Source organism: Onychostruthus taczanowskii, unplaced genomic scaffold (genome assembly GCF_017590055.1).
Source record: "Onychostruthus taczanowskii isolate IOZ18803 unplaced genomic scaffold, ASM1759005v1 scaffold34, whole genome shotgun sequence".
NCBI classification, from domain to species: Eukaryota; Metazoa; Chordata; class Aves; order Passeriformes; family Passeridae; genus Onychostruthus; species Onychostruthus taczanowskii.
In genome coordinates, this window is record NW_024500794.1 from 2,860,136 (window position 1) to 2,881,853 (window position 21,718).

The window sequence follows — 21,718 nt, forward strand, 5'->3', positions numbered from 1 at the left end:
CAGAGCTGCTTCGGTTCTGTCAGTTCACAGCGGACCCCAAAATGCTGCCACACCTCAGCTGTGGAATATTCTGTAATGGTACTTCATAGCCTACCTGCCGATAGTGGAGAAAAAAAAAAAAAAAAAAAAAAAAAAAAAAAAAAAAAAAAAAGAAAGAGACGAATCTGACAGGGCTATTGTGTAGGTGCCACTAGAGGTCAGTTCTGCACCCACACAAGTCTTACTGTTCTTGATGTAATGCCTGGCAAAGACATTCCTCTCTCCATTACACCACTTTCCACAAAACTATAGTTGCAATGTATTTTCTGAAAATAGTTTTGAGAGCCTTCATTGTGAACATGGGGTAGAACTTTTCATTTAGAAGTAAAGGGACTGGTTTGGGAAGGAGCATGAACTCCACTGCATAGAGAAGGGAAGAGAGATAAATGCAAGTGAAATCGGCATCTTGCAAAATGGCAATGATCTTTTCATGGTCCATTTTCATTACACCTTTACAATAAAGCTCCAGGAACACAAAACAACTTACATTGTTGAGACGTTTTTTTATCTAGTGGTACTGAGAAGCAGCAGCAACATCTTTATGCTTGTAGCTTTTATTGTATGAACAATGGAAAGGAAGAGAGTTGTCATGAGCTGTGACCTTTAGGACCATGCCAGGAGTCTGGGAAATAATACCGTTTGTGTGCTGAAAAAATCTTGGCAAATCGACAATCATCAAAGCAATTTACTCTTAAAATGAAATTCACCTTTGCCCTAAGCACTTCTTTTCATATTTGAGGCTTAGTACAGATTGATTAAAGGCAAAACAGCAAAGGATTTCTGAAATGTCAGGACCTTTCTGCTGTTCACCCAACTGCACTTGTCTCATTTTATTGCTCAGCTAAGATGTGGAGGACATGTCCTTGTGTTTGGGAGCTCTGCACTCATGTCCCCTGCACCCTTCCCGCTCTCGCCAGCTCAGCCACACTTTTGTGGCAACCACAGCTTTCTTCCAGCTTGCCCAGTAACAGAGAGCTTTAGCATCATCACCCAGCTCCTCCCTGACTCTTGAGCCAAGGTGAACAGACCCTAGGGAAGGAGGTGGTACGTGTCTCCCTGTCAGGATTGTACTGTGCCCCAAATTGTTTTGTGCACCCTGCATTCCCCAGGCACTTTTCATCTCTGCCTCACTTGGGACCTCCAGCACTCCTGCCTGGGGGTTTTCCTCCCTATGCTCCTGCTTGCTTACAGCCACCCCAGCTCCAGGCTCTGCCTGCTATAGGGGCAGCAGCTGAGAACTGTCAGCTTTCTCTATTCACCTCCATGGCGTGCTGCCTTCCAGATGATGCTTCTGCTCTGCTCCTACCACACCTCTGCTGAGATAACATCTCTGACTCCCACAGCTTCCAGTCCTGACCATAGTGAAGTTACAGCCTTGGCCTTACAGCATCAATACCATGCAGCAATGCCCCGTGCCTGGGGAAAACAGCTGTCAGGGAGCTGTCTCCTCTTGTGCTGCTGCTTCCCAAACTGAGTCCAGCAAAGAGCCATGACGGTGATTAAGGGACTGGAGTATCTGTCATGAGAGGAAAAGCTAAGAGCTGGGACTGTCTAGCCTGAAGCCAAGAAGGCTCAGGGAAGAACTTCACAATGTGTGTAAATAACCTGATGGAAAGGAATGAAGAGGAGGAGCCCAGGTTCTTCTCAGTGCTGGCTTCCAGCAGGACAAGAGGCAATGGGGACAAGTTAAAAAAAAGAACTCACTGCAATGAAAGGCCAATGTCCCATGAGTCCAGTGGTTTTGAGAGGATTGGATGTTTAGAGGTTTCAGCCAAATGTTTAGTGGTTTCAGCCAAAAATAGTACTGCACTCTACTTAGCCAATGATCTGTTCTTGCTGGAGCCCTCAGATCTTCCCAGAGAATTACTGTCTGTGAAGTTCATTAATGTACAATTTGCTCCCTCCTCCTCCTCATTAATAACCATGTCAAATAAGAATACTCTTAATAATCCTGTCTGAGGGGAATTTTTCTTTTAATGAGAGCAAATCAGGCTTCTTACTCAACCATAAATATGGTGCCCTGTAGGTTTTTCCACATTGCTCCCAACCCTCTCTCTGTTACTACTGCTTCACAGGTTTGTTGCCATTAGAGGCTTACACATCAAATTCGCCTGGGCAACCCAAAACTGAGACAGCTGCGTGGCTTCTTTTTCAGCCTTTCTGAAATAATTGTTCCAGATACATTCTGCCCTTTTCTGTCTCTATGTAATGATAACCCAGAGCATTCAAAGTACGAGATATATGCAAATGCAAAGGGATAACCCTAAACTAATGTTCTCCTCTGGGAAACAAACAAACAAACAAACAACAACAACAACAACAAAAAAAAAAAAAAAAAAAGAAAAAAGTGAAATTTGATATCTTTCAGATATCAAAGAGATAAAACCTCATTCTGGTTCAATGATGTTGTGTTTCCAGATTTGCTATATTCATTTGTAGTAGATTATGATAATGGCCAGTAATTTTTCTTTGGAAACACAAGGAATAGTAGTTTTTAAAAAGACCTTAAAAGAACTTTTGATGTTCCCACCTTCTGGCTGGGGATTGCTTACCCATTCAAAGGTGTCCACACAAATTGTTCATTCAGCAGTTGGCACAAATGGGATCTAAAGAAGTTCTGTTCCTGATGGAGGAAGTTTCACTCATCCATGAGTGGAGAGTGTGAGTTAGATATGAAACTCTGTAGTCAAGCTGCTGTAGATGAAGATAAGTGGGTTTAAGTGAAGGATCAACAAGTACTAAACAGTACAAAATTCCACTGAGGTTTATCTAAAAAAGGAAACGCCTCTGACTCTGAAAAGTCCCCAAGAGACAAATTGTTCAAAGCTGGTATCTGAAGGAAATATTTACCTTCTCTTGTGATACTCCTGTGTAGCATTAGCTTTTGCCCACAGCAGGAGATGGCATTTGGGCCAGAAAGGACATTTGCAGTCCTGTTGCCACTTTTGTGATCTTGCACTTCATCAGGTTCCCATCTCCTCATGGCCTCCACCCCCACCTCACAGGAGGTTTCCACCACATCAGCTGTGCTGAATGGTGGACACTGAATGGCAAAAGACTGAGGTCTGACTGCGGCAGTGAGAATGGCAGCTGTGGGAGGAGTGGTGGAAATGTCTTCCACAATAATATAAAAGGGTTGTGCTTCATTAAACCTGTTACTATTAAACAAGTCCAAGGCTAAGAAGGGGTCCCTCCTTTAGGATGAAAATAAAGCAGAGGTTCTCTTGATCTCTTAACTTCATCTGGTCCACAGCACAGTGACAGGAGCAGTCAGAGGGTTGAGAGTATCTGCCAGAATGCTTGCCTTTGCTGGCCCCTTGTTACAGAAAATGAAGATTTTTTTCCAACCAGACTAATCAGCTGCTCGTTGCAGCTGGCTTACCCCATAATACTATGCAAAGCTAGCATATGGCTCATTACAATATACCCTGACTAAGTGTGCAGCCAAACAATCCACCAAGGCATTTTTGCTTCTCTGATGTGTTGTTTGCACTTTTTGCAAACAAAGCAACAAACAATTCCTTTGGAGGCACTATTCAATTTTAGAGGAAGCTTGGGGATACTGAATTTCTGTCTGAACTGCGAACGATGTTAAAAGCAGATTCCCTGTCCCTTCCTAGATGGACAGTTGTCTGTTGCAAAACAGATCCAGTTCAGGTTCCTGATAAATCTGAGCTTGTTCACATATCATGTATCTCTGGCAGTGGATAGTTGTTCTCAGGATGTCTCCCCTGGTCACACCCCAAAGTGCACATGTGTGACCAACACCTTCTTGGCCAGCAGCCTCTGTAATCCTCTCAATCCTGCTCAGTTTCCCATCAGTTAGACATTGCCCACAGTGTCCATCCTGGGGTGGGAGCTCTGCTTTCATCACAAAAGGGGGTTTCAGGTTTGACAGGGGTTTCAGGTTGAGCAAAGGAGTTTATGAAGCACACCTCTGTGCTTAAACATAGTAAAATCTTAGACATTAAAAAAATTTAAAAAATAAATAACCAGGTAGTCTTAAGAAGCAGGATTGGCCTCTGTGGCCTCCCAGCACTGACTGGGACAGAGATAACAATGTTGAACATAAAGGTGAATGCTTGTACCTCTAAATGGCTGTCTTGAACAGTTGAGCCACACTGCCTTTGAGAGAACCCATGTGTTCTCTGTAGGTTCTTTTCTTTCCAAGCAGTCATCATTTGGCTGCAGTGCTGCTCATAATCTTGACATTTACACCATTCATTCTCTGCCATATCACCAGCATGCAAAAGTCTTGTTTGAACCATGCCTCGCTCTGGAGACTGATGAAGATCCCACAGAAGTAAGAAGAAGCACTTACAGGTGGTTTGTCTGGCAGAGGCAACAGCACTCTGGATTTGGAGGCAGAGAGGGCATTCAGCAAGTGATTGCTTTTTCACAATTCCCTCAAAATGCAAAAAGTAAGGATAACCTCATAGATTTCAGCAGCTATTTCTATCTCAGGGTGCCATGTAGTGCAGTACTGGTATTCTGCTCAGTATGTTTGAGCCCCCCATTAAATTTCTTAATCATCTCTGCTGCAAGTTATCACAGGAGTAACTTATCTTTCAACAGCAACTTCAAGCTGAAAAAATAAGGCTTTTGTTGCTGTCCTGCTCTTACGAAAGTGTGATAATCTAGGAACACCCCTTAAAAAGGAAGGTGTAAAGACAATTTTGAGACCTAGGAGCATTGTGGCAGCACCATGGAAAGTCTGATGAGGACCTGCTTGTTGGACCTGATGGGCAGGCACAGAGTGTGTCACATGGACTGCCAGGCTCTGCCTGGCACTAGCTCAGAGCTATCCAAAGTATGATCTAAGGAACCATGTAGATGTACCTTGGGCTTCTGCATGAAACAAAGGAAGCATCCATGGATGATGGGAGTCTGTATATTTAGTTCTAGATGTGGGAGGTGGGGGATACTCATGTGAATAAACAGAAATCCACAAAGAGGTTTCTTATAGGTAGTAGTAGGACATTTCTCCAGCAAAAAGATTTGCACACTGGGAGAGTTCCAAAGTCACAAAGGTCTTGTGGACTTTGTTTCTCCAAAGAGCTGTAGTTCTCAAAGTGATCTTGTAGAGCATCTACAAAAGATGTCGGCAAGAGAAGACCTTCACTCAATAATACCAGGAAGGGACACTAACACAATATGGGTTTTGCAGCAAAGAACTCTTTTGAAACTTATGTAGCTAGGCAGTGGAAGAAGATAATCCCAGATGCTTCCCTTGCTACCCAAGGAAAAAGAAGGTTTCAAGTCATCCATGTGTTCTGATATTGCAGTTCATTTATGGGTTAAAAAAATACACACAGGGCACACTGTCATAGCATCATAGAATTGTTACGGTTGGAAAAGACCTTTAAGATCATTGAGTCCAGCCATTAACCCAGCAGCACCACCTTCACCCCAAGGCCATGTCCCCAAGTGCCACTTCTAGATGGTTTTGAACACTTCCAGGTCCCTGCACAGCCAGTTGCAATGCCTGACCATCCTTCCAGTGAAGAAATTTTTCCTAATATCCAATCTAAACCTACCCTGGTGCCACGTTTCTCATGTTTCTTCTTGGCACCCTCAGCAATTGGCACTTAGGGTAAAAGAGCAGGGTGGGAAGGAGGCAAAAACGAGCCCCTCTGTGGTCAGAGGCTCCCTCCCTCCCCCCAACTCTGGCCCGACGCGGGTGGAACAAACAGGAGGGCGGAACCCTTCCACCCAACAGAAGGCAGGAGCCGAGGAAGATGCCTAAATCTCTTTTCAGGACGGGACAAAACCCATCAATAAACGACCAGCTGGCGGAGGTTCCCTGCGCGCCGGGAACAAAGAGCGGCTGCGGCGCCGGCGGGGGCCTGCAGGGGGCGGCCGAGCGCTGCCGCGCCGGGCGAGGCGGCGGAGGGGCGCGGAGGGGCCGCGGTGCGCTGCGCGGGGCTCTGCATCGCTGCTAATGAGTTCCCTGCAAGCCGCTTATGCAGGGCGGCACTCGAGCATCAGCCCTCTTGGCGTGTCTCCTGAATCATAGGGCATGACAGCAACTTGCACATCTTGCTGCTTAAATGTGCTATTTAAATAAGGCACGGCTGAAATCTGAGGTTGGATGCTGTAGCCTGGATTAATCTTTGACAGAATATGAAAGCGGTCTCGTCGGATGTTTCTGGCAAAAGATATGCAATTTTGCCATTCAGACTTGTAAAGATCTAGTTTTTAATTGCTATGACTATTAGTCACTGTGCCCATCACTACATCACACTATTTGAGCATGGAGCTGTGATATACAACAAAAGCCAAAGAACATTTTTCTACCAGAGGTGGGAGCAGCAGCTGCTCTACAAAGGGTTGACTTCCACAACATGGCAATGATAAGTACCAGTCTTACCGGTATATTGTCTCTTGGCCATGATGGTCGTGTTTTCCAGACTTCTGGGGTGCTTTAAATTGCCATAACAGGTACAGAGTAGCTGCAAAATTTGTTTATATTGGCAAAACCTAGGAGAAGGGCAGAATGAGACCCTTCCCAAGTCTAAATGACACAGCTGAATTCCTGAAGATAAATTCATGTGGCAATTTTATACATTTTTTAAGTCTCTGGGGTACTGCACAGAAGCAATTTTGTCTTGAGTTAGTGTAGGCTGAATGGGAGAAATCCTTTTAGAAAACTGAAATGGTAGAATCCAAGTCTTATGAAGCAAACTTAAAGACTTTTTAGAAAATCTGGATGATGCTAAAATCTGAGAGTCATCCTTGTACTCCAAATAGAGAAGGATTTCTCCACATTAAAAATACATGATCTTCTGAATCAACATGTTCTAGAGGAATTCAAAATACATTCAGCAAAAGGCAACCACATTTCTGGTCTTTCTGGATATGTATGATAAAGGAAAGGGAGATCTTATTTCTACTAGTATTTCTATCATGTAAAATTGTGGGTGATTCCCTGGACAAACTTGGTGACTCTGCTGCATTCATTCCAGGTCAGTTTCTGTACTTGTAGGTCTGCTGGAAATGTGGATGCCTCTCCAAAACATCATGTTGCTGTTCTGGATGGATTTCAGTCATTGTTACACGGCTCTGTGGGGGTGGGTTTGGATGCCTTCCTCAGTCCCGAGTCAGAGGCCATGAATGCCTGCACTTCAGTTCCTGTAAGTGGCTTATGGCCACAGGGAAGTGTCTGGCCAAGGTGGGCTGTCTGACTTGGAAATGAGCTTGTTCTAAGATCTGACTAATCCCATTCACCCTTGCCAGTGTCATTAGTATGCACCTCATATAGAAGTATCTGCAGTGTGTCTCAACAAAGATCAGTCCTGTCTCTACCACTGACAAGTTGCGGGTATCAAGGGAAGACGAAAGGGAAGGTGGAAAGTATATCCCAAGATTTCCCACACCCCTTTCCCAGTCTTCTTGCAATGTGTGGTTGGTTCAGCCACAGCTGATGCCTTCATGCCTAGTAGGTCTGGATAGGTTCTCTTCCATTGTCCAGTCCCCTTTGAAAGTCCTGCCCACTCTTTTGTTCACTGTGTCTTGTAGCAAAGATTTCCACCGTGTAACTGCATGTTCTTTGAAAGAGGACCTCTTGTTGTTTTTCTGACACCCACCACCTGCCAATGCCTTGTTCTTCATTTGGTGAAATTGGAGGAGATTTTGCATCTTCCATGCCACTTTCACAGAATCATAGAATGGTTTGGGTTGAAAAGGACCTTAGAGAGCACCTAGTTCCAAACCCCTCACCATGGTCTTCCACTAGACCAGGGTGCTCAGAGCTTCACTCAACCCGACCTTGAAAACTTCCAGGGATGGGGCGTCCACAGCTTCTCTGGGCAAGCTGTTCCTGTGCCTCACCATCCTGAGAGTAAAGAATTTCTTCCTAATATCCAATCGAAATCTCTTTTCTTTCAGTCTAAAGCCATTCTTCCTTGGCTTTTCACTACATGCTCTTGTGAAAAGTCCCTCTCCAGCTCTCTCTTAGGGAGAGCACCTAGTTCCAAACCCCTCACCATGGTCTTCCACTAGACCAGGGTGCTCAGAGCTTCACTCAACCCGACCTTGAAAACTTCCAGGGATGGGGCGTCCACAGCTTCTCTGGGCAAGCTGTTCCTGTGCCTCACCATCCTGAGAGTAAAGATTTTCTTCCTAATATCCAATCGAAATTTCTTTTCTTTCAGTCTAAAGCCATTCTTCCTTGGCTTTTCACTACATGCTCTTGTGAAAAGTCCCTCTCCAGCTCTCTCTTAGGCCCCCTTCATTAGGTACTGGTAGGTGCTCTGAGGTCTCCCCAAAGCGTTTTCCTCTCCATGCTGAACAGCCTCAACTCTCTGATATTGTCTACTTTGTTACATCTGCTATTCTTCTGGGACAGTGCACAGAGGAAGGATTACCTGGAAAAGCTCCTCAGCTGGAAATGCAGGGAGAAATTGCATAAAAGGTTCTCAGATATGTGATTTTCTGTAACCAGCTCCCAAAGTACTTCTTTCAGTCTAGAGCTGGCCATTTGGAACAATCTGATTTAGGACTGTTGACATAAATGAAGTAAAAGCTGGAGAGCACTTTTGCTGTCGAAGGTGGTGGTGGTGCTGAATTCAAGCTATGCAGAGCTTTCGTATCTACAGACTTCTCAGAGGAGGTTGCAGACAATGTTCCTGCTCAATTTCCTCCTTCTGTGGGAGCTCTGGACTGTGAGAACAATCCATCCAGCTGAGTTTGATCTCCCAGTCTAATTCTTTCTGGTAGTAGCAAGCAGGCAGATAGGGTAGGATACACATTTCTGTATCTGGTTATACAGATACAAAATCTGGTTATCCACAAACTGTACTCATCAGTTGGCCTCAGACACTGCAATTCTTGATGTGATTGCTGTGCTGATCCACCCCCAGACTGATCTCCAGGAGACCTGTGTGGAGCCAAGGAAAGAAGTTTCCTGAGCAGGGGACAGTTCACACAAGCAACTATATTAGATTCTGGTGACAAACAGCATCAGTAGGAACTGACATCAACTCCAAGCCCCAGTAGGGAGCAGCAATAGAGAACTTCCCTTCTTCAGTTTCCACTACTGGCATTCAGGGCCTGAGGCCTCCTCTTGGAGACTGGGTTCATTCTCCATCACTTAGCTCCTCATTGACTCAAACTGCCAAGGAGGACATCTGGTAGCAAAGGGAGGTGGTGCTTTTTCTGAGGTGGAAACACAGTGTCTTTATTAGCTGCTGCATTTAGACTTCTGACTAATTTCATCTAGGCCACTGAACAGTTGGAGAATGACAGCAACTCCACTGAGTTTTGAGGGTACAAGTGTACCTAAAGGCTTCAGCTGTATTAACATGTTTGGCTACTGTGTGACAGATCTGCCGTGGGGTATGAATTCAGGCATGGCATTCTAAGAGGAGCTGGCATTTTTGATCGGTTCGTTGGTCATGACACCTGAGGCAGGAGTTTGTGTAAGTCTCAAACCCTATTTCCAACGCCTTTAATGATTGCAGTCACTGAAGTGCATTGTGTTGAGGGGGCAAAGGCTCCATTTGGAGGGATAAAGGAAGCACGAGTGTGAACAGCTGCGTTACTCTTCAATGAGGCTGGGATATCCATCCTAACCCCAGGGTGGGCGAGGGAAACAGCTCTGAGCTTCTCAGAAGAGATAAACTTCCTCACTGCCTTCCAGTTTATTTTTCAAGTCCTCATGTGTGAATATGGGGAACTGAATCCCACCCTAAATTACCAGATGTCCTAGGGGCTAGAGTAAAGCAAGAATTCAAAAGTCAGTTTTAGGAGTCTTAGGGAAATGGAGGCCATGAGCAAAGCTGATTTTTGTAAGCTCTGTGAGATGCACAGGGAGTCAGCAGCAGTGCTGGAAGATGTTACGAGATCTTTTTCCAGATAGCTGTGAAGTGGACTGCCACTATCCCAAGTCTTTTCGCAAAGACTGGGCTGGCAATCTTTTTGCAAGAAGGGGACCAAAGGTAAAAAACCCACAGTAAGGGTAGACACATTAGGACAGCAGGTATCTAGGAGGATAAAATAAAGTCCCTACAATGATTTTGAGTTCAAGTTGTTTGTGAGATGCGCAGGGAGCTAGATGGGTTTTAAACAAAGATTGTAGGGACAAGCTCATTTCTCAATCAAAGAGTATCCTGATCCTGTTCATGCTTCGGATGTGTGCCACATTTTTTATACCAAAGAAAAAGAAACCCGACTTCTTGGACTTGACTTCCTTTGCTTCCTGTGAGATGTGTTTCTAAGGATAAGTTTGTGGAGCTGAAAGAGATGCACGGGACATGAGTGGAACATGGTCCAGTGAAGCTAACACACCGTAACATTTCCAGTACTCTGAATCGAGTATCTCTGCATGGCACAGTGTGGACCTGGCAGCTCATTCAGAGCCAGCTTACAACTCTTAGACTTGATATGCACTTGCATACCAGACTCAGCCATTCTGGCCTTGCTAAGCGGGACTTTGATTGTTGTTTCTTCACTGAACATTTTTTTCTCAGTAAAAAACTTCATGTCAGTTCAGCCCTGTTCCATTCAAGTTACAGTGCTGGGAGAGGGAAAGCTACCAATGTTTGCTTTCTGTACCAAGAACAATAATGTTCGAAGCACTAATGAGGAGAAGGAAGGGTGTTTTCATAGAAAACATGTTGCCTACGTTCCATCTGAAAATGCGAAAAAACTGTGGTTGCCAGCTCTAAACTTGACAGGTTGCTGCCAAAACAGAAGCATTGCCAATAAAAGCAAGGAGAGATTTGCTAAGAATACAGGCAGAGCTGCTTTTGCTCTTCGTGAGTGGAAAACAGTTGGGAAGTGATTAGTCCACAGTGCCACTTGAAACAACTTTATCATATGTGCCATATGGACTTCAATACAAACTTCTCTATAGTTTAATACTTGCTAATAAAGAAATCAACAGAAAGAAGCTAAGTGAGAAAAGTTACATCTATGTCTATGTAGACTGAAAAAGAAAAAGCGAAAATGGAAATTGAGAGGGGGTTTTTTTGGCAGCGATGCACTGCTAAACCTACAAGCAAATAGTCAAGAGGTGAGAACCACAGATCTGCCATGGGGAGGACATTAAAACTAGCAATCAGCCAGCGTAGATGAAACACCTCCCAGGAAAGGGAATGCAACACTTGAGGTAAAATGCAACACCCCCTTCTTCAAAACATGCTGTAACTTTAGTCATCTGACCAGAGTCCTATGTTTTCCTCTTACATTTTCTGGCCCATCGTGACCACTTAAATTACATTACCAGTTACATTATATATGATGAGTTAAGTTATATTTCTAATACCAAAAGAAGGAACCACACTCCATAATTCAGACAAGGATCTATATTTTCAGTCATTTGAAAGTCCATAAAGACTTGTCAATTGAATCAATTGAGAGCTGTGATCAGAGGCAGGTCAATCTTCTACAAAACACTTGAGGAAGTCAGTTCCTAGATTTTAGGTCTGGCGACTTAGTTTTTCTCTAAACCAAGAAAATCTGGGGCCAGATCTAGATAATCTAAGGTATTTTCACCCCATGTGTCAGAATGTACCTTTTGCCACCCCATCCATCCCTCCATCCATCCATCCATCCATCCATTCATCCATCCATCCATCATTAATGCCTCTAAGCAAGACTATTTTAAATACACTCATAAATTGCTGATTTCTTTAGAGTTCCAGTTAGGATAATTTATGTTCCATTTCTAGTTATCTGTAAATAAAACATAACAGCTACAAAGACACCAAAGGAGGGGAAAGGCAGAAATGGAAGAGAGAATAGTCATGAGAGCTTTTTAGATTCAATTAAAAAAGTTTTTCCTTAATTGATGCTATACCAAATCCATATGAGACTTTGGGATTTTTTAGATTGAAAAGTTTCTTGAAGCAATTTGAATTTTCATTTTGAAGTTTATACCATTTCACATCAACTGAACATCCTCATGCCATGCTCAGTACTTATAAGATCTATGCATTTACCTAGTGTCAGTCTCAGTTTATCCAAGCAGCACCAGACAAGCTATTTCACCTCTGTGGCTCCATTCCTCCCCATACCCTTCAAGAGGAACCAGAGTATTCTTCTTGCGTACATGCTAGGATTTTCCAGAGCCCACATATTTCCTTATTTTGTCCCTGATCCAAAAGCTGCTTAAGGTCAATGCAAAGATTTCAACTGATTTCCCTGAGCTTTACCTTAGTTTATAAATATACTCACTCTGAAGCCTTTGGACAAACAGCATTGTAAAAATGCACTGTTGGTACCACTGCATCTTACACTGTCTTCCATCCCTTCTTTAGCTGGCAATAGTCCCACAGAAGACAGACTGAGTGAAAGCCAAGTGTCAAGCTCCAGATTTCACCCATTGTCTTCTAAAACAACTGAGTTGTAATGCAAATTGTTCTGCTTTGTTAGGAATGAAGTGCAGCAACTCAACAGAAGTGTTTATTCTCAGGGATATTTCTTTAGAGACAAGCTGCATTGCACCCAGGCGGGGAGATTTAGCTTTTTGTTACACCCTAGGCAGTGCAAGCAGAAAGGGAGCTTCCCTAGTGAGCAGAAGTATCCATATTTCCTAAGCAGGGAAGAAAATGACAGTGTAAAGCCAAACTCCTGTCAGACAACAGGAAACCTCCTGTTAGCCTCAGAAGTGCCCAGATTTATCTAATGAATCAGCAGCACAGGCAGGGAACTGACCCAAAGCGCACATGAGCAAGAATAGCTCTGCAGATTGGCCCCATGACTCTGCTCCTTCTTTTAGCATTGTCTAAACTCCTTGCATTCATTTAGCCATGTTGATGAATGGTTGTCGACTTTCGCCATTCATCAGTGCTGAGGCTGGGAAACGGCATGGAGGCGCTTCTGGCCTTTTCGGTCCCATTTGGTTTAACACTGATCTGCTGAGGTCTCTGTTTAGTGCTTAAGGCCCTGACAGGAATCTTTCTGTGGTGGAGATCCAGCACTAGTTAATACTGGAAAGGAATCCCGCCAGACAGAGAAACCCTGCAATGCTTCGTCGGTGTCTCTCAGGCTGTAAGGGTTTACCTCCTTAACAAGATCGCCGAGATGAACAGATGTGCCCTGACCCGAAAATTCTCAGCGTTTTGATCAGTGTATTAACACACAACACTTGAATTGTCAAAATCATTTACACCTCCAAACACATTCCTTTTGCCAGGCAGTTGGAAGAAGTGTGTTGAATGTTTAAACAAAGGCACTGACCTGTGTGTGAGACTCAGCAAGCTCTTTGGATCGTTCACCCTGTAATATTGCTTGTCAAAGCAAGACAGAGGTAGGAGTTACCAAGTCTGAATTGCCACTCTGAAGTCACACAATACACAACAGACATTTCTTTCTGGCCTGGAAGTGATGTCACATGCAGAGAATCCTCTGTAAGCTCATGCAAGTGCTCCATGTCAGGTGGATAAGCAGGGAAGGTCAATCATGCTGCTCCTCAAGGTGTTTTCCAGGGCTGGGCAAGAGGGGCAGCATTTATGGTCAGATAAAGGTCAGAAATCAATAGGTTTTAGGGCACATTTCTGTGATCTGTTAATAAGCAAGATCATCTTCACGTCCTTTTACAATAGTTGCATCATTCTTCCTTGGGGGATGAAGGGCAGGGGTTGAAGATTTCAGTTTCTGTAGCCTGGGATATTTTGTAGAAGCTGCCAATGTCTTATTTCTGTCTATCAAGTGATCTACCAAAGCCATCGGTTCATCTTGGAGAGGATCCAGGGAATAAGAAAGAAATGGATAACAATAACTCATTATTAAACCTGGGTTGTTGACTCGTTCCACCAGTAAGTAGTTTAGATATCAGGGATCAAAGGCATTGCTTCCAGCAGGAGGCATTTGCACACACATCTGTTTGGCACTAATAAAATAGCTGCTAGACAAAGTGGAGACTCCAGCCTTTGAAACCTATCCATCTGTTGTTTGGGGCTGAGGGCTCACAGTTCCTTGGGCAGCATTTGGAGTGATTTTGAGGATCCAGCAAAAGACATCTTTTCTGATATTGCAGTCTGTGTTGAAGTGGGAAGGAAATATTGGAGGAACTGCTAAGTCAGTTTGCACATGTATTTTAATGCTATTTGTAAAAAGACGTCTTCATCCCTAAGGATACTTCTCTTTTCTAGCTGGAACCTTTCTGGTTCTTACCCAGTGAGCATGTGGCAATATAGAAGAGGATGACTGCCTGCAGTCCTGTGAGATCTACAGCAAGAATGAGACTACATGGAAAGAAAGCAGCTTGCAGAAATGGTGCAGGGGTAGTCTGCTTCAAGTCTCAAAATTATGCGCCCTAGCCTGCAAGAAAGTGTTCCTGCTTTGATTTTTTTATCATCATTTTTATCATCGTTTACATGGGGCACATGGACACAAAAGTCAAAGCTATCCCTTTCACATCGCACCAAAGTAAAAGTTAAGTAATGAGTGGGATACACTTGTTGTGGCTAAACACACCCATACCCCCATGATATAGGGAAGCCTGCAATATATTTGGTGAGTACCGTAGCCCCAGTGCAATAAGAACTGAGAGAGCTGCTTTTGGGGAAGTTACAATCTATTGGTGCTTATATAAGCATACCATGCAGAATAAACACAGGCAGGGGAAGAAACGTCAACAACAAAACTCTCAGTGAGCCTCACTAAAGATCCTACAAGTGATCCTACCTGTGAACTGAGAGAACTCCAGCTTGCCCAAAGACACAAATCCAGAGAAAACTCAGGAAAAGAATAGCACGGGCTGCTGAACTGAACAAAAAGCAGCATCAAAACAATGGCTGATGTAGAAAAATATGTGTATTTTCCAGAGCTAATAGTTTTCATTAAGCAGGAAAGCCAAATATTAAATCATAATCCAGGACACATCCCACAGAAACAATTCAAGAGACAAGGTGGATAACATACAGGTCATGAGCAGGTGTGGAAGATGGCTAGAGAAACAGCACCATTTCACTTCCCATTGGGATCTCTTCTGCAGAAGGAAAGCACAGCTGTATAATGGATGGTAAGGTACATGACACAGACTTCCAGTGCAAAGGATTTCTGTAGTGTGACAACAGAGCCAAGGAGATTCACATATGCAAGGCACATCTCTGAAAGCTGCCATTCAGCTACCATTGTAGTAACTCTGCTCCAAGATCAATGACCAGTGTGATTTCTGCTGACCAGCTGCCATGCAATGCTAAGAAAAATGATAAGCAGGAAAATGAGCTGGGAGAAATAAATCCATGTGCTGATTATGCATTGGCCAGTGGAAGGTAAATGCAATTCGTAGTAGAAAATGCATTATTCTGTGCAAGAAACAGCAACCTATTATGTGCCTGAAACAGCTAAATATCCTGATCTCAGGAAAGATTCAAAGAAAGCAACATGCTTTAGAAGAGTCAAGAGCAGACCCACAACAGCAGGCAGAATTTCAGTATTGATGTGTGCACTGTACTAAAGCAAGGTTACCTGGGTGCCAACATTTCCCTGAAGGTTATAGACGTGATGATTTAATTGTCTCTCTAGATCTACCACAACAACATTGGGCCATTTCTCCTGATAAGTTGGCTCCTTCCATTCTCCTGGAAAGCTGGCTGCTTTTTATTGCTATAGAGGTGACCAAACAGGATGTGCCTGACAGCACCAACACAATACCTGTCCAGGAGCAGCATGATGAGGGCTGCTCTGCTAAGGAGGGCAGGCAGGAAGCTGGGGGTGACCTCAGCATAGGCAGAACAGCGCCTTTACCCACATGGTCTCACAGTTCTGGAGCAGGGTACAGCAATGACAGTCCACTGACTGTCCTAGACAGTCAGATGAAGTGAGGTCAGAGAGCTTAATCAGAAGCTGTAGGAGATGGGGTCAGAGCTAGGATAAAGCTGGCTACAACACAGGTCTGGAAAACCAGCCAGTAAGGCAGGATAAGGCAGAGGTACAACTCAGTCTAGAGCTGGGCATCTGTGTCCTGAGCTTACCTTGGGTCTGTGGTAGACAGCCTAACAAAGGCTGTGTGAGATGCTGATGCTCAGTTTATTGTATGGGATAATAGTGAATGCCAGAACATCCTTGTCATATGTGAGGATGAAGAGGTTATTGTAGACCTTATCCAGTTCTGTACCAAAATACTTCAAGAAGGTGAAACCTTCAAGACTAAGATAAAGTTAGATAGTAACCCCTTTGTGCCATCTATGAGACTAATGAAGCTGAGAGTTTTGCTGGCCTTGACTATAAAGCCAGAAAACAATGAAGAGCATCTATAGATGTTTTATGACAACATGAAGAGAAAAAGACAGTGGCAAGAAGATCCCTGGCGGTATAACAAAAATGAAGTGTGCAGTCTGTTAAAATTCATGATCATACACAGCATTAAAGTGATAATTTCTGCAAATGGCTGGACTCTTAGAAACTGAGATACATTAAGGCCGAGATGGAAATCAAGAACCTTATGAGTAGATGCAAGAATCAGGCCTCACACTATGTTTCATGTGCAAATCTGGGTATATAACTAAATCAAACATACTTCATGTCATCAGTACAGACCTAAGTCTGCCTTCACTGAGGGCAATGGGAGACACACAGTTACCAATCTGAGGCTGCCACCATGATTCACATGTACCATCACAGTGACACTCCATGAACAGTGTTGGAAAGAAAAGACCTCTGTTTGGTCCTCCCAGTGCCACACACCACAAGGGTCCCTGGTAATTGTGGTCAGAGAAATCAGAGGCTGGTGATGGACATAGAGCAGGGTGAAAGGAATGCACCGCTTTGCAAAAACTTTCCTTTTTTCCTCATATCCCAAAATAGGAAACACCATCAAAGGCAATGCAAGAGAACCAGCAGACAGCACATCCAAAGAGACAAGAGCCATGTCTAGAAATGGATGCACTTGTAAGTAGCGTCTGCCACCAGCTTACTTGATGGGGAGTTAGGAAGAAAAGGCCGTGGGAACAGCAAGAAGGATCAGCTAAATGGATGCAGCAAGAGGAAGGAAACATCCATCTGAGAACAGGAACAGTGCAAACAATGAGTGGGAGAGGGATCCAAAGTCTGGCAGATTTGAAAGGCAGCAATAAATGTTATTCTAGATGGGTCTGTGTGTTGGTAACTGCAGGGTTTGGCAAGACAGCAAACATTCAAACAAACAGACCAACAAAAGAGCTAAAAAGCAAGAAACAGCAAGTTGTGTGGGCCATGGAGCTGTGAGTGCAGGCTTCGAGCAGGCTGGGCTTTGGAGAATGCACTAGGAAGTCTGTCCAGCCACATGCAGACACAATGACTGCTGTTGCTACAATGCCTCTAAAACAGCTGGTGTTGGTGAAGCACAGGTTTAGTCTTAGAGACATTGCACTTTTCTTTGCTGTGGGTCCTACTAAGCAGTGCATGAAGTCATAACTAAAGCTACAGTCCAAGCTGAACACATTGCCAGTGCCCCCAGAGACATTTAAGGCTCTTTTCCTGCCTTATACTCCATCAGCTCCAGAATAGCGCATGTGTCTAGAAGAACTCCAGGTCCAAACCATACCAATATCCCTGACTTTCCAATTGTTTTGGTGTTTAGGCTGCTGAGGGCGAGCAAAGTGTGTGATAAGACACACTGGAACATCTGACATGAATCCCGTCTCCAATTCTTTCAAAACAAATAGCATGCAAAAAAGGAGCAGGTTTTAACCAGCCTTGGTTTGCAGCCAACATGGGCACATGGTTAGCTTTAGCAGGACTGGACAGCATATGGCACAGCGACCTGGCTTGTTGTGAATAATGGAGTATAATAAAACCTGTCAAACTGCTATTGGCAGCTAGGGTGAGGAAAAGTCTCAGTGCACAGACAGTTTGAGAAAACCTACTTGTCACTGCCATGCAAAATATTTTATGGCAGTAAATATACATCATAAAGCACCTCTCAGCCCTGGGTGTTTTATCCTCAGTCCCTGAAGTTCTATAGGAGTCCAGCACAGCTGTGGGGATAGCAAAATGGGGAATGCTAACAGCTGGGAGGAACAAAAAGCAGGTGCACAAGAAGGTGAAGAAGACAAAGAGCCAAGGTCCAGAAGCAAGAACAGCAGGAGGAGTTAGAAGGGGTAGTAGGAAGACAGAGGAGTGTCATGGCCACCAGCAGGTGTGTTGGCAGAGAAACACGAGGGGGCTGCCTGCTGGCCCGGATGGCAGAGGAGGAAATGGTGTGTACTCAAGGCAGGCACAGGGAGGAGGAGGCAGGATCCTGTTGGAGAGGGCAGCACTGTCTGTCTCTGGGTTGGAGGAGGACTTTGTGGCTGACGGGAGGGCTGCATTTTGTGTGCTAAAGCTTGAAGGCAAGGAATCAACAGAGGAATTTCTTTGTTGTTCCATCCACACAGCCAGCAGGAAAATGTGGGATGGGGAAAATGCAGCTCTTTACCTATAAAAGTTCAACCAGTGCCTGGCCCCCTCTGCATCTCTGCAGAGCACGTGGGGCCATGAACTAGGCTTGCAAGGGCAAATCCAGCTGACATGCAAGGATTCCAAGCGCCAGTCCCATCCCCCGGCCTTGGAGGACTGAACAGAATTCTGCCAGAGCAACGCAGGTCAGAATTAACCTTGAATTTTCATGTCTTGAGTCATCAGCCTGAGCTTAATTTTAGGCTGCATCTCTGAAGAAAAGTGAGTATTGCAAAGCCTAAAGGCAGCTCAGCCTGGGCTTCTTTGTGCCCTGCAGTGTTGTTCTCCCTCTGGCCTTGGATTTGTCTGGTTTCTGGAATTGTCCTGCTCTGTGAGAGCATAATGGGGAAGTAGAAGCACTGCTTAGTCATTATATCTTGCCATTTCAAGCATCAGTCTTGTTTTTGGTTTATTTTTTAAAGAAAACACTGAAAGTACTTCCGTTATAGACTTAAATGCCTTAAAATATTGCTACTGCTGCTTGGGGTGCCTTGTTTGTAGTATCAATGGCCTGCCTTAGCTGCACTAAATGCACTTACATGGGAGCAATAGCAACAATCTGGAATTCAGAAAGTCTACAAACAGGCAGGCCTGTTTTAATTAGTTGAGTACAGAGACTAATTAATATGCAAATGAGGAGCTTACCAATATTAATCATCTGTTTTACTAGGCTCCTTTACTGAAGAGTTTCTAACGAATTGCAGATGAAGTTTCCATGACATTAAAAATCAGCTAAACACCTACCTGAGAAATAATCTCCCACAATAAAGGGGAAAGAGAGAAGGGGAGAGTGATGCTTTTTGGAAGGAAAACATCAGTGACTGAAACTAATTTTGTCTTTGGCAAGTGTCACATAGGCTGACTGAGTCAACTGCTTCCAAACCCTAATTGAAAGCATTTCAGCAAGCGAGACACCAAAAGGCGCTTGGACAGTAGCAGCACACACATGTCCATGTGTGCAATATTTCCTTCTGAGAATTGATAAAAAGTTGCATGATTGACTAAAAAATTGCATGAGTGACTAAGAAATTACTGTCTACCTTTGACATCTCTCAACAGCTGTCAACACTGTGGAGCACAACCCGCAAGTAATATCACACTGCGTTGTACCTTCTGTGTATTTTCCTATCTCCGTTCCTGTTACCTACACCTTAGAACATGGTAACCAAAATCCTGCCCCTGAGCTACACCACTCTTTCCTCTGTTAGCTCTACATTTTGCACTTCACTGAGCTTCTGGGTGGGTTTGGTGGAGCTCTCTGATTTTCATAGTTCAGTTCAATGCAATTGCATATGGGTTCCCCTCACTGCCCTGGGGAATGCAGAAATCAAATAAAGAATATTTTCATCTCTAACAAATCTGTCAAAGCACTTCTGTACCTCACAGTTTTCTTTTCATATACCTTTACCCCTGTGTTTCCTCTATTGAAAGCAGAACCTAAATTCTTGGTGTGATATGCCCCTTTAAATGGCTGAAAATGTGAGAATGAGATTTGCAAATCTCTTCTTGAGTCACAGGTGAGACCAAAAATCCGCCAGCAAGATACTTCAAAAAAATTAAAGACAGCCTTAAAAATGAATCCAAATCCACTGGCTGATCTTCAGGGCCAGTGAATGGAGCTTGGCGGGTGGTTTGGATTAAAGAGGTTCCTGAGGTTGCAGAGCTGGAAAATGGAAATAGCTCAGCAGCACCTGCCGTCACTCCTGAGATAGGCTTCTCCCTCCCAGCTGAAAATGTGGAAGATACACATTTCATTTATTCAGAAACAAGACTTGGGCTGAGGCTGCCCTTCACTCCATTTACCTGCACTGAAGTTACAGCCAGGGGTGTGTTTCCTTCCTGAACTGAGATGAGAAGAATAGCTGAGCCCCATCCTGACTCCCAGCACCTCCTGAAAATTCCTGCTGCTACTAACTGGTAACCAGTTTTCCTGTAGCTGTCTGTAACACGGAAAATTGCTTTAATTTCAGTTTTTGCATTTAATGTGGGAGCATTGCTCATTTTCATCCTAGCACCAACTCTTTTTCACTCCTTCCATTATGCTTTTAGCACGTGACCTCAGGAGCTCTTGATGCAGTGCAGTAGGTGCCAGGAGAGCACTGCAAATGGAGGTTCCATGGAGGTGTTGGCAGGACCTTGTAGGGGACAGGATAGGGTCAAAGGAGAAAGGATGGGCTATGAGTCTATTTCTGAGGGATTTTGTTGTGTCTGGGAGTAAAGAAGGAAAGCAAAGAGGAGGAAGTGAGGAGTGGGAGATGTCATGTGAGTGTGGGAGGGTCTACAGGCTTTAAATCCACCTCAGAATTAGGATTTAATACCAACTACCCCACCACTGAGTGCTTGAGCTCCAGTAGTACTCATTGTCCTAACAACCCCAAATCTGGCTTTCATGAAAAGAACTGTGCACACCATGGAAAGAGGTATGCTTTTGAAACAAGGACACTTCCCTGGATGGTTCAGATCCTTTAAAGGGGCTGGGGTATTAGCCAGGTGCATAACCCCATCCTGGACCCCATCCCCATGCTCCCACACACCTCCCACATGCATGAAGGTTGGAGCTTCATTCCTCCAGGTGTTTGTGGCATATCCCATCTCATCTCCCTGGATGTGCTCCCTAATTCTCTCTACCTTCTGCCCTCCAGAGCTGGAAACACCAGTCCTGGTACTCACAAGTCCTGAGGCTCAGCTGGGAATGGAATAAACATAGAGACACAGGGCTGGCAACCTCCCTGTGTTGGTTCAGGATCCTCTTCTCCATGCATGGCGCCTCTCTCTGCAGGCACCTCAGCCTCCGTACTGAGGTGATAGAAGTGTTTCCTTCTACAGAACTGCTGAATGGCTTGGACTCATCTTTCCTAGAGATATCCATCTTTGAGTGGTCATGAGAAACTTGCAGACTGCAGCCTCCAGAACAAACATTTTAGAAAGTTATGAGTGACTGAAGATTAGTGAGCAGAACAAACTGTTTAGCTGACTTTAGCTGTAGCTGTCACTAGCACAACACCCACATCAGCAGGTGGAAAGGAGGTAAGTGAGGAGTTGGAGAGGTGTGATAAATACAGCTAAGTAGCTGAAAAAACAAGGGCTATCAAAATGCTGATACAAGCGATTTAAAGTAGCCTCAGAATTTAGGATCTGTGAAATGAGCTCTTTCCATGTTTAAGGCTAATAGTACTATTCTCATGGGGGGAAAAAGACCCCAATGATTGGAGAGAATTCTAACAGGAAATTTTTTTTTCTCAGTAGTAGCAATGCAAATAAGAACAGAGTGCTAGAGTTTGGTAATGGAAGGATTAAATCATGTAGAAACTGA